Below are 16,823 nucleotides of genomic sequence, written 5' to 3' on the forward strand. Positions count from 1 at the left end.
TACAATCATAAGTGTAGGAAGTGATAATTACTATTGGTCGGAAGCTTTGAATCCAACTACAAAGTTACACGTGACTTGGTAGGCTAGCGTCTGTCATCCAAGCTACCGATAATTAAGACATAAATGAAAATAAAATAATGTACCTATGTACCCTGTCGACGAGCGTACATGGTAAACAATCATAGACAATATTTGAAGAGAGGCATTTGGAATTATGCTAAAATTGATATTTTTTTTAATTTCATAAAGAATGTTTGACTTAATTGCTTAAATGGTATCTATAATTATAATTCTTTAAAATATAAATATTAACAACTTCATATATATGTATTCACTAGGGTTCGTGCTGGTGCAATTATTAATATAGGAAATTATAATTACTACTGGTCGGAAAATTTGAACTCAGTCACAAAGCTATCCTTGATCTCGTGAGATAGCAATAACAAAAGAATGGGAGAGTGAAACAAATAAGGGTCCCACCAGAGAAGCGTCACCATTTTATTATAGCAGAAAGATGAATTTTAAGTATTGTCTTTTTTATAATTATTTTAAATATATTATGACTTTTCCTCCGCCTTTCTTATTTTCTTTGAAAAACTATGATGTAACAGCCTAATAGCCTAACAAATGGACAAAACTTCTTACGAACGATGCTAGACAAAAGAGAATGCGAATGATTTTCCACTGACGATCTTGATATCGGTAACGACGGACGAAGACTCCTTTTTTTTATTTGAAGACGCATCTAAATAAACGAATCATTTTAGTGCCTTTTTTGTTATGAAGTCGAAGCGAAGCCTCGTCCGCATTGGACGCCGATGAGACGCGCCTCTCCTCGTTCTTGGAAAAATGGCTGGCAGATTCGTCACCGCAAACAGCATTATCTTTTTGCTTCATTGGCCGATCTGTTAATTGGAATGATGAAAAGTGACAGAAGACCTCGGGAGTAAACAAAAGATAATCGCGGCGGGATGTCTATTTATCGCTGTTTTCCGTCTAACGCTTCTTTTCTGTTTCTCCCCCTCTCTCTTTTTTCTTGCTCCCTCCCTCTCTTTATTAATCGTTCTCTCGTCATCTACGCACATACACGCACGTTTGGAGTATTTATGTAAAAAAAAAAAATAAATAATAATAATAATAATAATAATAATGCACTTTAAATTTCTACGGATAAAAAATCCGACATGTTGTAGACTTTGCGTTTGCATAAAACGCCGAAACATTTACAACTGCACAAAAAAAAAAAAAAAAAGAAAGAAAAAAAGAAGGAAACAACTATCTAACAATCCTGAAATAAAAAACGAACTTGAATTGTTAAATAGAAAATGACGATCATCAGCTGTTTACTATGTAATTGTTTTGGGGACGTAAATCCGGATAACTTTTCAATCTATGGTCTCCGGTAGAAAATCCCAATTTTCCAAAACGTAAATCTAGACACAATCCAGTTACTATTTCAGTTTTATATAAGTAAAAAAAATATATAACCAATAAAAATTAATATTATAATTAAATTAATACCATAAGTTAAAATAATTATAATGAGTTAAAAAATACATGTGATAAGTAAAAGAAATAATGGGTTAAGTTAAAATGACAATAAATTAAAAAAATTAATGTCATCAGTTAAAAAATAAATACCTTAATTTACAAATAATATCATGAGTCAATAAATAATGTCATAAATAAAAAAATAATATAAGTTAAACACTAATATCATGCGTTAAAAATGAAATCATAAATTAAAAATTCATGTCATAATTTAAAAAATAAAATCATAAGTTAAAATTTATATCATGCGTTAAAAATGAAATCATAAATTAAAAATTCATGTCATAATTTAAAAAATAAAATCATAAGTTAAAATTTATATCATGCGTTAAAAAAATGAAATCATAAATTAAAAATTCATGTCATAATTTAAAAAATAAAATCATAAGTTAAAATTTATATCATGCGTTAAAAAATGAAATCATAAATTAAAAATTCATGTCATAATTTAAAAAATAAAATCATAAGTTAAAATTTATATCATGCGTTAAAAAATGAAATCATAAATTAAAAATTCATGTCATAAGTTAAAAAATAAAATCATAAGTTAAAATTTATATCATGCGTTAAAAAAATGAAATCATAAATTAAAAATTCATGTCATAAGTTAAAAAATAAAATCATAAGTTAAAATTTATATCATGCGTTAAAAAAATGAAATCATAAATTAAAAATTCATGTCATAAGTTAAAAAATAAAATCATAAGTTAGAAAGAAAAAAATTAAAATGAATATAAAAAAAAATTAATATCCTGAATAAAAATAAAATTATAAGGTATAAAATTAATGTCCTAAGTTATTAAATAAAATGATAAGTTTTTTGTTGTTTTTATTCCATTTTCACTCCCAAACAAGGCACAATGCCACTTTGATGTAGGGGGCTCTAACGATTTAGCAGGAATGAAACAATAGTTTCATAGTTTCTGTAGGTATAAAATACTTATTGATAAGATTAGGGTAAAACAATAAAATACTCGCCCTAAAAAAAGACATGACTCCATTTCCGTATGATGAAAACCGGTTTCGTTTGTTTTGTTGAAGACCATCTACTACCTGACCAGTTGTGTACAAATCCAAAGAGCAACAGGACTATTCTATCATGTCTGAACTTGACGCAATGTTCGATGAGCGAGATCGGAAATGCGCCGCTGTACAACATACTCTCTACCGATCTAAGTTGTGAAAACAGGATAATTGCCAACACTCTCCAAATGAAAATCCGGACTATTCACCGCTTGAGAGCACAGCTCAAGGAAGTTTCCGGTCACAGTTATGGTCTTTGGTGTAGTTTCAAGTGAAGACCACATCAGGCTGCTTTACATCTTCGAAGTCGGCTTGAAAGTCAACAGTAAAGTGCACCTGGATGTGCTGAAGAGTGTGGTGATACACTGGTGCAAACAGCTGGCAAACCCTGTGTGTGGTAATACGATTTAGCGCCGGCTCACAAGTCAAAAGATCCCTAGGCTTTACTTTAGAAGGAGTATTACGACTTTGTAACCTTCTCTCACTGGGTTCCCTTTTCCCCCGACTTGAACCAGCTGGACTACTTCATTCGTCAAGAACATCACTGGCAGGACCTCCTACAACAGCAAAGCCAGTCTGATCGCCACCATCCGCCGAGTATTCGCCAAACACCGGCCGACGTCTGTGGAAAAAACATGCTCCTCGTTCTGGAGCCGTATTGAGGCGTCTACATTGAATGGATGTCAGCTCTACTGTTGTATATTGGTTTATATTGGAGGAGATGATATATTAAAAGGTGTCATGTGTTATCTAGTAGACGTAAGATATTATTCTCTTAACAGACGGATAATAAACATATAAATCGTATGTATGTTGTTTAGCCAGGGGACATGATATTGACGTGTAAACTGAGTCATGTTGTATCAGACTTATCACACGGGATATTTTTACAGTTCATATGTAAGAAGAATAATATATGCTTCATACCTTTTTTCTTGAAGAGTTCTTTTAACTTCCTGCTGCTCCGTGACGAACCATGAAGCGATCAGCACCATCCAATTGAGACATCTGTTCTTATTTGTGAAACCATAAAACAACTCTTTATATTTTTATAATATAAATTTATTACAGTTGTCTCAAATGGTTTTCACAGGATCTGCAGTTTGTCTACATTTCCTATTCTTACAGCCCGCTCCCTAGCTGTCTGTCCACCCCAGTCTAGACGTCTGTCCGCTCTGGTGGTCAATCCTCAACTCTCTGAATCTCTCCAAAACTAACTACATCACGTGTTCTCTTACGTCACCTAATTACGTGTCTCAGACCAACCTAATGTCCACAGCTAGTTATTTGTTTATTCAAAACACCAAAATAATGTTTACATATATTTTCTATTTTCACATTCCTTTTGCGATTCACACGTCAATCATTTCTTCCCCAATTTAATTGTTTATTCTTCTAATCATAATAACTGATCCAGCGACCATCCGTCATCGCTCAAATCAATTAATTAGAATACAATAACAACAATAATAATGTTTTGACCATTGACCCCGCTTGCCACAATTAACAGATACTACGCTATGATCACAGCTTAAAGGGTCATAACATTACAATACTACACAATTATGATAGCTGAATTGAATTCAAATATCAAATATGTAGTGTAGTATTCTTTTTGGCGACAATCTTATCTCCACACTGTATATATATATATATATATATATATATATATATATATATATATATATATATATATATATATATATATGGGCTCTCCTTTTCAGATTATTAAAGTACCGTTTATATTTGTCTATGTATGAGTTTCGGCGTATGGGTTTTACACAACAGCTAAGTTGTCCGAATACACAGATGATTTGTTTATAGTATTGAAGTACAGAATCACCACACGCTTTTTGGATCAACCGATCAACTGCCAATCTCGGTCCGAACAATTGAATGCTAAGGACAGATCAGGCAATAGACTGTTAGATTTTACATCAGTATTCCTTGTGGGATCTGTTAAGTAAAACTGAGGGTGTATCTCTCACAGTGTTTTTGAACGTGCTTCCAAATACAAAACTAGAAATTGCTTCGTACCGGCGCAATACACACAACACCAAATACTTATAAATGGTAACCTATCAGGTACTGGCCAATTGTTGGTTGAAATTGTTGCCTCGAAGAGAGCTAATCCAAATTTGCTTCATCCTTTGAAACAACAATAACACACAACATTGATTGTTTGGTGAAGTTTCCTTATGTCTTGATGCCAAATTTACACATAGGGCGCCACTATTACGAATGCAGTTGCCTTCAAATTATCTTGTCTTCAGAAAACGCGTTTTCCTCATTTGCTCCGACCCTCTTTAAGACATTTTCAAGAGTTCAACGCGATGTTACAACGCTTCAGATTCTCTTTTCGCTTGTTCTTATAACGAAAGAAAATGCTGTTTAATCGGACGAGAAAAATTTGTAAATTGCCTATAAAAAGCTGCTTTGGAACTCTTAAGTAATCTATTCTCACGAGATGTCCAGATCACTGCATTTGTAACTTAATCAAATAGCTTTCATTAATCACACTTCTCCAATAAATTACTATTTCAAACACGATCAAACCACTTAACATTGCATATATAAATAGCGTCTAGGGATTATATACAAGTTACTAATTGGCATAAAGAGTTTCGTCTTTAATATTAAAAGTTGTTTTAGGGTGTTACGATTCTGCTCAATATCTTTATCATATATTCACTGATATTGTTTTTTCAGAAAGAAGTTTACTAAGTTCATAAAACATACGTATTTGGAGTTTAAAGTTCTGGATTTTTTAGATGAAGGTTAATTGTTTATATTATTTGTATTGATTTGATTATTGTTCACATCCAAATTAAATATCAAAACCGGCCGATGTATATTCCTTGGGTACGACAAAAACGGCCTAGCCTACTTAGTATTTTTTCCAGGCTAAATTAGAATAAAAAGAATCCGATGTGTAAAATCCACAGATACTTTATTTCCAAGACAAAACTCCATCATATAGAGAGGCTGAATTAAAATTTCCTTAAATTTAAATACAAATTACGACAATGAAGTCGCCGTTCTCGAGGACAAGAGTATTTATAATGTTTACAGCGATGCTGCTGATTTTAAAGTAAACAATTCATCAGAATGTTACTCAAAAAGAAGTAGAAGACGACACGATTTTTTTAATGGTCAACAATTAGCTATTCACTGAATAATACACTAAAAAGCTTAAACGAAGCAATTTTTTTCTTAATTTTTTATTACATTTTCACAGTATACAAGCCACATTGCCACTTTGATGTAGGGGGCTACTATTACGGACACAAGCTACAGGGGTACTAGGTGGGGAGTTGCGCAGCAAGATGTCGGTTCAAGTTACATGAGAACATTTTCACCAATGGAACATAGCAATGGAAAGCGAAATAGATGCTTTAACAGAAAATAATACCCTATCGGTAGTGCCTCTTCCAAAAGAAAAAAGACCATATTACTTCTGCGTGATGGGTTTTTACAAAAAAGACTACGGCGTCAGGCGTTGAACAATACTAAGCTATTAGGATTTTCCTCAATGCTATTTCTAGTCATTATATCTTTGTTATTTGGTTATTTTTATTGGTATTATGCCGGCCACTTTTTATTTACTTTGTTATTTTTATTTTTGATTGCTCCCATTTAATATTTTATTATAATGTGATTTAATTATCTTAAGGTTTTCAAAAAAAATATGAGACAGGTTTAAGTTTTTTATTATCAGTTTTGTGGAAAGGGTTTATTACGATGGAAGAGTTTTTTGATGAGGTTTAAACTTTTTTTGCGGGGTTTGACTTTTACAATTTGGTTATAAGGCGGCGTATACCAAATTGTATTTCATTTTTTCTTTATTTAAGTCTTATTATAACTATTGGTGTTCTGTTGTTTATGTTTGATTTCGATATTGTAATAACCACTATTTTTAGCGCTGTGTTGTAGATGTTACACGATTTCTTTAATATATCTAACCTCGATAGTGTAAGGAATCTGTTTTATAAGTGATGTAGGGCTGTTGGAATTTGGAGTTACGTATATTGGATTGGCATTATCTTTCATGTGTTACTCATTATATTTTTGTAAATGTTTAGACTTATATCTACGAAACAAGTTACTACTTTTAGGCTTATTTTTTTCATTTCCATGTGCAATGTATTTCTACATTTTTCCCATAACTTTGTTAGAATGTCTTATTATCGCTATCGCATCATCCCAATAGAAACTGATATCAGTATTGTCAAATATATCTGTAAGAGTATATAAAATGAATAATTCTACAAGATTTCTCTCACTCTCTCTGTATGTATGTATATAAGCACATTGCCATATATATATATATATATATATATATATATATATTAAATTTATTTATACCTGCTCTGTTCACTCATTGAGCACTATTTGGGTAGACACATGTTGTTTCATTGGATGTACTTCTAGGAAACTAAACTCTACTGGCTATATATATACATACAGACAACATCGCAGCCAGCAAGAACCACGAAAGCCAACAAACCGGAAGTCCAAGACTCGAGTTTCGCCCTCATTTGGGATCATCAATTAGACACATCCGAACTTATGATTCGAAGCCCGAAGCTCTTGCATGAGAGGCAAGCACTCAACCAACTGAGCAAACGCGCCGCACACAAGAAAGTCTTATTGACTATCATAGATCAAGCAAACCGCAAGGAATCCGATATTGGAATGAACCTACCTTCGTCTCGAACAAGGGATGTGATCATCGCAATCATCCTTAACCCAAGTCGATGTCTCACTAGTAGGATTTATACTAGTAGGACTTCCGGTTTGTTGGCTTTCGTGGCTCTTGCTGGCTACGATGTTGTCTGGCAGTGGATATATATATATATATATATATATATATATATTCTCTCACATATTCTTATATATATATATATATATATATATATATATATATAAACAATTTGTCATTGTATGTCTCTGTGTATGTGTAAGCGTGTTTGAGTTCATTCCTTACGGACTCCGAAACGAGGATGTAACTGTCAGTACTGGTTTCTGTCTATAGCAAGGAATCTTTACGGCGGTTAATGTCTACCGATTTTTATACGATTTGAACCGAAGTAAAATCACACAAAAATCTTTCAAAATTAAAATTGTTAGAATTTCAATCGAGATTTAAATCTAGGGACTAATACATTTCGAGCATGCAAGCTGCATTCAGACACAGTATTAAACATATGAGTATGCATTTTCTTGATTTTAAATATGCAGTGGATTTTTAATTTTCAACCTATTAATTCTGATTTTATAGGGATTTTTTTGGAAATTATTGCGCCCAGTTACTAATGAAATACCGTAGTAAAAGCATATAAAATTTCTATAATGCATATGCGTGGCATTGCTTCTAATAGTTATGTGTAATACGGTAGTTACATTTTAACATTTTAACATGGACTTGGCACTGTATGAAGTCACGACACGTAACAAAGGAAATAAATTTAACACGATGTTTTCAGGTGAAAGAAAAAGCATTTAGTATCGGTCGTTTCCACCCCAAACTGCTTAATACATTTTCTAAGTTATTGGTAATATGGTCAATTAATTATTTAGTGTGCACGTTTAACCAGCTGTTTTGAGTGTAAATCGTTTTACTGTATGCGACCATCCGAAAATCTTGTTCGGAGGATAAATGTGTCTGGCATGGCATCTTGTCGTGCTTAAAAGACATTCTGTCAGATCGACAGGTGCTTTTTTCTTTTCCAGCTCCGACACGTGTTTTTTTCCCACTCGGTTTCTCTTTTCCGTTTCTTCATTCGATCCCGCTGTAATGTCATGCTTGTGCCACGACTTAGTCATTTACATATGTTTCAGTGGTTTGTAACCAGCATGTGTAACGAGGGATTATCTTAGTTACATAAGGCAGAAATAAAAACAATAGTTACTTATCTGTATTCAGTTGGTTCAGCATTTCCCGAGACAATATTTTCTGAAGGTGTCTACACAGATGAAAAAGCAAAAGCCGAATAAAAAAATCTAGTTGATAGATATTTATTATTAGTGCAATGTCGACATATTCTTTTTTTCCAGTCTCCATCATGATAGGCGTGGCTGAAAACTCTGACGTGTTAGAGTTAACTTTTCCAATTGTTTATGTTTTTATGTAATTCAGATTCCACCCGATTCTTACATCATGTGTTGGCAAAACAACATCTCAGAAATGCATTTCCACTCAAACTTTAATGGTGATTGATATGCTTATCAGCCCAGTTTTTTTAAAGACAATTATTCATATTTCCAGTTATTGAAATGTATCCCTATTATTGTTATCACGTAAAAAAAAAGGAACACAATTACGAATCGTATGTTTTCGGTTCCATGTTCATAATAATAAGAATAAAACTGCCTGAATCGGTAAAAATATGCAAATAAATAAGAACGGAAATGTCTGGAATTAAAATTACAATCAAAATTAAACTCCAAACAAATGTATAAATTGACATGGAAAATAAAAAAAAGAAAAAAGTCTCATATTGAAAGAGATTGAGGCTTAGAAGGTCTTCTAACTTGCTATTTATTTTCTCAGTTCCCTGCAACTTTTATTTGCTAACATTAGTGTGACGGGACGACTCTTCTCTCTCTCTCTCTCCCCCTCTCTCTCTATGTACCTCTTTCTCTCTCCATGTACATATATATATATATATATATATATATATATATATATATACACACACACACACATATATATATGTGTGTATGTATATGGGTGTGTGTATAACTTAGTAAAAGGATTAATAAAGAATTTACATTATTTATTAATAAAATTCAAGATGTAAGAAATATAACGTAGATAATAAGATTTTTTTAAGGGACATAACGAGCAAAATACAAGTCTAAAATCGCTATAGAATTGCAAGTAAACAATAAACCGAATATTTAATAAATTGCTATGTTCCAAAATGTGCAATTATAGAATTGTATTAAACTGAGGTTCATGATTCCAAATAAAATCAAATGCAATTTATTGATCTGATTATTCATTTTCAATTATTTTGGATTTATCTGATATTATGGAAATATTTTATTACATATTCAGTATCGCTTTATTAAGATGGGATATGATCATATATACATACATACACACACGCACCCCCCACACACATATACACACACACACCCACACAGACATATATATAGTGATTTCAAGGTTATGAGGGGATTTTGAAGCAAGAAAACGACGTTAATTTTTGTATTTAATATTTTTATTATATCTCAAGCGGCTCCTCCTCTCTTGTATCGAATATCGAAATATTAAATTAAAGGTTAATAATTGTGTTAATACAGCATTAATATTAAATAGAAACAAATAACATCGTTTTCATGCTTCAAGAAACCTTTATAACATTTAAATCCCTATTCTAGAAGCATACGTGGACTTTTATCATTATATATATATATATATATATGTATATATATATATATATATATATATATATATATATATATATATATATATATATATATATATACTAGAAGTTCAGCCCGGGTTTGCTTGGGCCCTATATACTGTAAATAACTTTACGTATATATATATATATATATATATATATATATATATATATATATATATATATATATATATATATTATATTATATTAAAGCTTGACTCATATCCAGGTAACCTACATCTAAATTCTCAAGTGTTTAAACCCAAAATTGGCGGAGCAGTTTAGTAGAGTTTGCAAAGGTAAACTCTTTCAGCTTTGACTTCTTGGCAGCCATAATTTCGCCCCAAATCTGATGAAATATCTTGCTGCATGTCTGAATATCCTTTATGTAAAAGTTCAAATGTTTAGACCCAAAATTGGCTGAAGAGTTTTCCAAAGACCGCAAAGGTAAACTCTTTTTAACTTTAAACCCTGGAAGACAAACTTTAAGCCATAAACCGATTATAAACTTGCCAAATGTCGGATTACACTTTATGTTTAATTTTAAATGTTTAGACCGCAAATTGGCTGAGTTATTTGGTAGAGACGCAGAGGTTATTTTTTTTTAACTTTGATCCTAATTTTGGCCCCTTAACATTTATTGTTTTGCGCGTAAATAATTTAAAAGTTTGATCCATGACCAAGTAACCTACATCTAAAAGTGAAAGTACTTAGATCCAAAAGTGGCGTAGTTGGTTGGTAAAGTTTTCAAAGGTCAAATCGTTGCCAAAAAAACGATTAAAAAGATTTTCCCAAATCTCAATAACCCTTAAATAAAATCTCGAGTCTGGAGATTGAAAATTGACAGAGTAGTTTGGTAGGGAAATGTACAAACACATTTTTAATCATATATATATATATATATATATACTGGTAGGGAAATGTACACAGGCAATTTCACTTTTATAGATATGTGTGTTTTGTGTGTATGTGCGTGTGAGTTTATGTTTGATGTGAGTATGTCTGCGTTAGAGATTGTATTATTGGAGTTATTCATGGATAGGTTCCACTGTAAAATATTTTCAGTATTTCTACTACTACTACTACTACTACTACTACTACTACTTATAATAATAATACTTTCTATAATATTGCTTTTGCTGTTTTCATAATTTTTCTTTCGATTTATTAAATTTTATGGCACAAAGAGCGACACACATATTCAGCATTTCGTTTTGCGTGTTAATTTTCAGAGTCTTATTTTTGCTACTTGGAAAGAGTTTTCCCTTCGATAAGAGAAAAATGTAACTTTATCTCCTTTGATCTACTAAGTCGCTGAAATTACCACAGAAAATGCTTTTACGATATGCTTATTTTTTCCACAGAATTCTACATGTCAAACGTCGAACCTAAAAATATACGTTAAAGATGTTAATGTATTTCTGAGTGAAAAATGCATAGAAAGAGACACAGGCTTAGTTAGTCGTCACGTTTATGTTTAAGATAATACTTGTGTCGAGCCTATCACTCATAAATATTTTTATAACGTTTTCCTAATAACTAGGGCTATGACAAGAGATTATCCTTTTTTATTACTTTAACTCTCGAGTATATATCAGTTAGTATCTTATATGTTTTTAGATAGAGTGATGTGGTTCTCGATTGATTAACTGTGTCTAACTGTGTCGGATATATACTCGAAGGTCAAAACAATTTTAAGAATATTCCCGTGTTATAGCCCTAACAATAACTAAAATATGTTACAGGAAAAGGGCTGCCCCCATCCATGCAAATAAGAAAACATATTAGATAAGTGAAAATGAGATTAGAATAAGCCGAGACTAGCAGACTAAACTGTTCTGCCTCAACTGCCCGACTCTCTAATCTGACTAATTCTAGCTCCTATATTGAGAATTCCCTTTTTGCTATGACGTCAGATGTGTGGTTCTACAACGTAACCAACTCACGTGGCTAAGCACACGTTTGTCCAAAACACACTTCTGCAAACAAAGAATTCTCAACTAACCTATTTTTAATCCAACCTATTTTTTACAATATATTTTAATTTGTATTGTTCATCCTTTTTAGCTGACATTTTAAATTCAGTTTTCATAAAAGAACGAAGAATCAATTCTTTTTACAATACAAACAATATCGAACTATTTTATAATAGAATTTAAGCAGAGTTTAGAATTGGAATGTTAGAAATTAAGGCTATCGTTAATCCTGAATATTAAATATGTCAGTAAAAGAATGAACAATGAAAATTAAAAATATATTGTTAAAAAATAGGTTAGGTTAAAAATAGGTTAGGAGAGGATTCTTTTGTTTGCAGAAGTGTGTTTTGGACAAACACATGCATACCCACGTGAAATTAGTCACGTTTGAAAAACACATTTCTGACGTCATAGATAAAGGACGATTCTACTTATAGTATTATGGGTTTGAATTTGAGAGTCAGTCAGAAGAGTTGGGAGTCAGTCAGAGAGAAGAGTGGAGAGTCCTTTGGAAGCGGAAGGGAGAACGTTTAAACCATGTAGATACAAGTGAATTCCTGACGTCATCAGCATTTGACCGGTCCAATTAATAAAGAATCATCATTTTGTTTTTGTAAAACTGTTGTCATGTGTCATCTTTCAACACTCGAAAGTTAATGTTTTAATCATTTGTAATGAACATTGTATAAACCTTCGAAGATTATACATCTCCCCTTCATTTGTGTTATAAGAACCGTGCATCTATCACCCTCTCTCCTCGCTAATATATGTCCCGTCTCTTTTTTAATATGTACCCCTGCTATGCAACATACATGCATAAGTGCGGGGGCCACTTTTACTCTCTCCTAGGGATCTTTCATTCTCTTTATCCTTGCTGTTTCTCATTACAGTGTTACATAAGTGGTCGTTGATCGTAATGCAGGACGACACAAGGAGACGTTCGCTGAGTTTTTTCAGTTTAATTTGAAGAGAATAGACTTAAGAGAGAGGTACTAATGTTATTGTGTCTAGCTATTTACTTCTTAAACTGACTATTCTAACCCAATGGAATGATTTACACAGTTGCACATAGACATAGAATTAACAATCGCTTTAGATTATCTCTACATTATTATAGTCCGTTCCTGAGAGGACTGATCTAAAGACCTTACTTAGTTCTCCAGAGAAACATGGCGTAATTCTTCATATCCTTATATCGTTCGACTCTTGTTTTGCCTACAGTGTTTACCTTCTGTTCCCTGACTTCTCGGCCATATTTGATTAAAAACTCGGTATGTTTCTGCTTTAAAAAACTGTGTTGTTATTAAGCACCAACAGTGACCCTTCTCGAATTTCACACTAGCTAACTTAATTGCAACTGTAGATGCAGGGGAAAATCGATATAGTTTTACTGCATGGAGGATTATATTAACATATAAGGGTTTGTGTTGCAAGCCATCTTAGTTCCAGAAAAGAAGAGACATGTTGTTCCAAAACAAAATGGCAGTATTTCTACTACTACTACTACTACTACTACTACTACTACTACTACTACTACTACTACTACTACTACTAATAATAATAATAATAATGCTTTGGATTATAAAAAAACTTGCAGACGTAAACGAAGAATATGGTTTCCAGTAGGAAATCTGGAAAAAGTTTTGATACGAAGAGCAGATTTCTTTCCTGTGTGAAGCAGGAATTCTAAAAAGATTGAAGCTACTGAACTTACACATCCGTAGAAACAGCCAAGAATACAAAATAGTAAAATAAAATAATTATAATAATGAGAATCATATCTCATAGACCAAGAAAAATACAATAGTGTGTGGGAGGCGTTTGTGTTTGTCTTTGTGTGCGTTAGTTGATTTCCGTGACTTCAAAATTGCTGGACAGTTTTTTTTTTTAAATTTCACAGAAATTTACTTCCTGTATCTGGGAGTGGTTTAGACAAGTTTTCTATCTGGATACGTCAGATAAGTATTAAAAATCGATAATTAAAAATCGATAATCGAAATATTCAGACCAAAGAAGGAAAAATCTGACATTGATGAAAGTCAACACCCCTATACAGGCTAACAACACAATTGTATTTGGGAAGTTTTATTCATTAAAAGCCTATAAAATCAACAGTGGTTCGAGATGTCTGTTTTGGTTTAAAATTTTCATCCCATGCGACTAATTATGTAACAATTAAATTTATATGCATAATTATATATTTTTATATTGAAATTTTTTTCCTTTTTTTCCTTTTTATATAAGCTCCACATCAATTGCTAAGCTTTATATTATCCCGATAATGCCCCTTTAAAGATTTTATAAAATCTAATTGGTTCCCCGCTATACCTCAATACTATATATATATATATATATATATATATATATATGTGTGTGTGTGTGTGTGTGTGTGTGTAATACAAAGCTGAACGTCTGTGTGCGTGTTTGTCTGGTCACGGATAGGCTCCTATATGGTTGACTATTAAAAAAAAAACTGATTACATATAATGATAGAAGATGTATCGAAGATAAGGAATGGGTATGTTTGATCTGGCAGAACGGTGGTTCATTAGAATTGTGGGGTCTGCGTTCGCGCCTGGCCCCCAAAGTATGGAAATAAAAAATGAAAAAAAAAAAAACGTTTAAAAGAGTTTTTGATATAGATGTACATAAGAATACTTTGATAAATATGTTTCAACTTAAATAGGGATTGTATAATAAAAGTGCGGGGTCTGCGTTTGCGCCTGTACTCCATGGAAATATGGCACACATTTTAACAAAGATTTTCATATCTATTTGGGTAAGTATGCTTTGATAATTATGTTTCAGTTTGAAGAAATATGGTATAATAAAATTATGGGGTGTTCGTTCGCTACTGACCGCCATAGAATATAAATATGTCACAAAGTTTAACAAGGTTTTTTAAAAGGGGTGAGGGTCCACAATGACACCTTAACTTTAATCTTAATTCACGTTAGTTTTTATTCTTTTGAGTTGAATCATATTGTGCCGAATAAATTCACCTCATAAATTCACGTTCTTATTAAAGTGAAAGCCAAAAAAAAAAGTCGGAATTTAGGCAATTCTCGACAGAAATTTTGCATAACTCTTTTTTCCTTCTCCATTTGCACGTGGCACTCTTTCGAAAATAGATAAATAATAAAAAATAAGAACGTTACTGGTTATCGTATCAAAAGAAACGAGAAATCCTGCTTATGTGGTTCCGTGTCTTTTTAAAAACATTTATATAACCTTTTTATTTTTATTTATATATCTGTTAAAGCTTTTTTTGTCAGTGTAATAAAAGGAATTCAGTTAATTAAAACCCTTTCTGCGTGTTCTTTACATTACCATAGTAGAACCCTGAATCAGACGGCGCAATACTACACCGTTCAATACTGTAAAACTGAAACGAAGCTGTTCTACTTGAAAAGGGCGCCAGTTTCTTCTAATTAATATTTATATCGATTCTTTGCTTTAAAAAAAGTAAAGTAATTACGAGTTTACTTTTTTAATATCCCATTTTGCTGTTTCGGATTATTTTACTAAAGCAAGTAAAGCTTCATTATTTTTCAAAACTGTTTTTGTTTCTTTGTATTTCGATATTTCGTCGATATTATTTAATAAGAGTGTTTAGCAGAAAAGCCAACAAACGACTACCCTAAAAATAGATATACAAGAAATAAATGTTACCCTTGTCAATAAAAGTTCAGTGCATGTTTTGTTTGTTTTGAAATAGTTTTTAAGGCTCTTTACTTGAAATAATTTCAGCGAACAGAAATTAAAACGAAATTTGAGGCGATAACTACTAAAATGACTTTTTATATAAACTACACATGCCATAATCGAATATTCCTCAAGCACAAAATAACGGAAAATATTAAAATATGTTTATAAACATTCCTTACCTTGACGGCACTCTCTTAAATTGCTAACACAGAATGCTCAGGTTTCCCTACCTTCAAATTGAAAACGAGGCTCTCCATTTCAAAGTTGCTGCCATTTTGATTTGTTTTTTAAACCGGTTCGTGAATTAAAAAAAAAAAAAATTACAGACTACTTAAAAATACAAACCAATGAACTTTTCTACCATAAAAGTAACTTTTATTGAGTATGGTAACATTTATTTCGTGTATATTTATATTATTATATATATAACCTTTTCTCTTTGTAAGGAAACATCATTTTGTTGGTCACTCTTGGCTACGAATGGAAACAAAGTTGATATAAAAAATATATTTTCGCGAAAATTATCTTTACTTTCATCATATTTTGCTTAGGGTAAAATTTTTGAGTATCAAAACCTGTCTCTTTACAACCCCCTCCTTTTCATAACCTATCATACTTTCATCAATCACAGCCCATTTTCTGTAGGCTGTTTTTGAACACAGTCAACGACGGATACTTTTGCTAGTATCTATATATTTATATATATATATATTATAATCATTAGAATATATATATATATATATATATATGTGTGTGTGTGAGTGTGTGTGAGTGTGTATGTATCGGCGCACGCGCGTGTGGTGTGTACTGTGCGAGTTAGGCGTCTTAACAAAATTATAATATTATAATACGACCGCAGTTATATTTCCAAAAGTAAAATTACATTACTTATTGTTTTATATGTAAAAAAAACTACTTTACTGATACTAAATCAATTATAATCTTAAATAAGAATACGATCTTTTCTTTTTTTTGTAATAAGAAGCAAACAAAATGAAGTGACCCAAAATGTTAGCAAAAACTGTTTATTAGCGAATATTTAATGTGATTTAATCATAGCGTTTTCCACAGTGTGCTATAATGGCCATTGTGAGTATAAACACATTAAAAGTTTCCAACGTATATAAGTTCGGTTCTTGTGAGGTCAATC

Source organism: Euprymna scolopes, chromosome 15 (genome assembly GCF_053919585.1).
Source record: "Euprymna scolopes isolate OS-2025 chromosome 15, ASM5391958v1, whole genome shotgun sequence".
NCBI lineage: Eukaryota > Metazoa > Mollusca > Cephalopoda > Sepiida > Sepiolidae > Euprymna > Euprymna scolopes.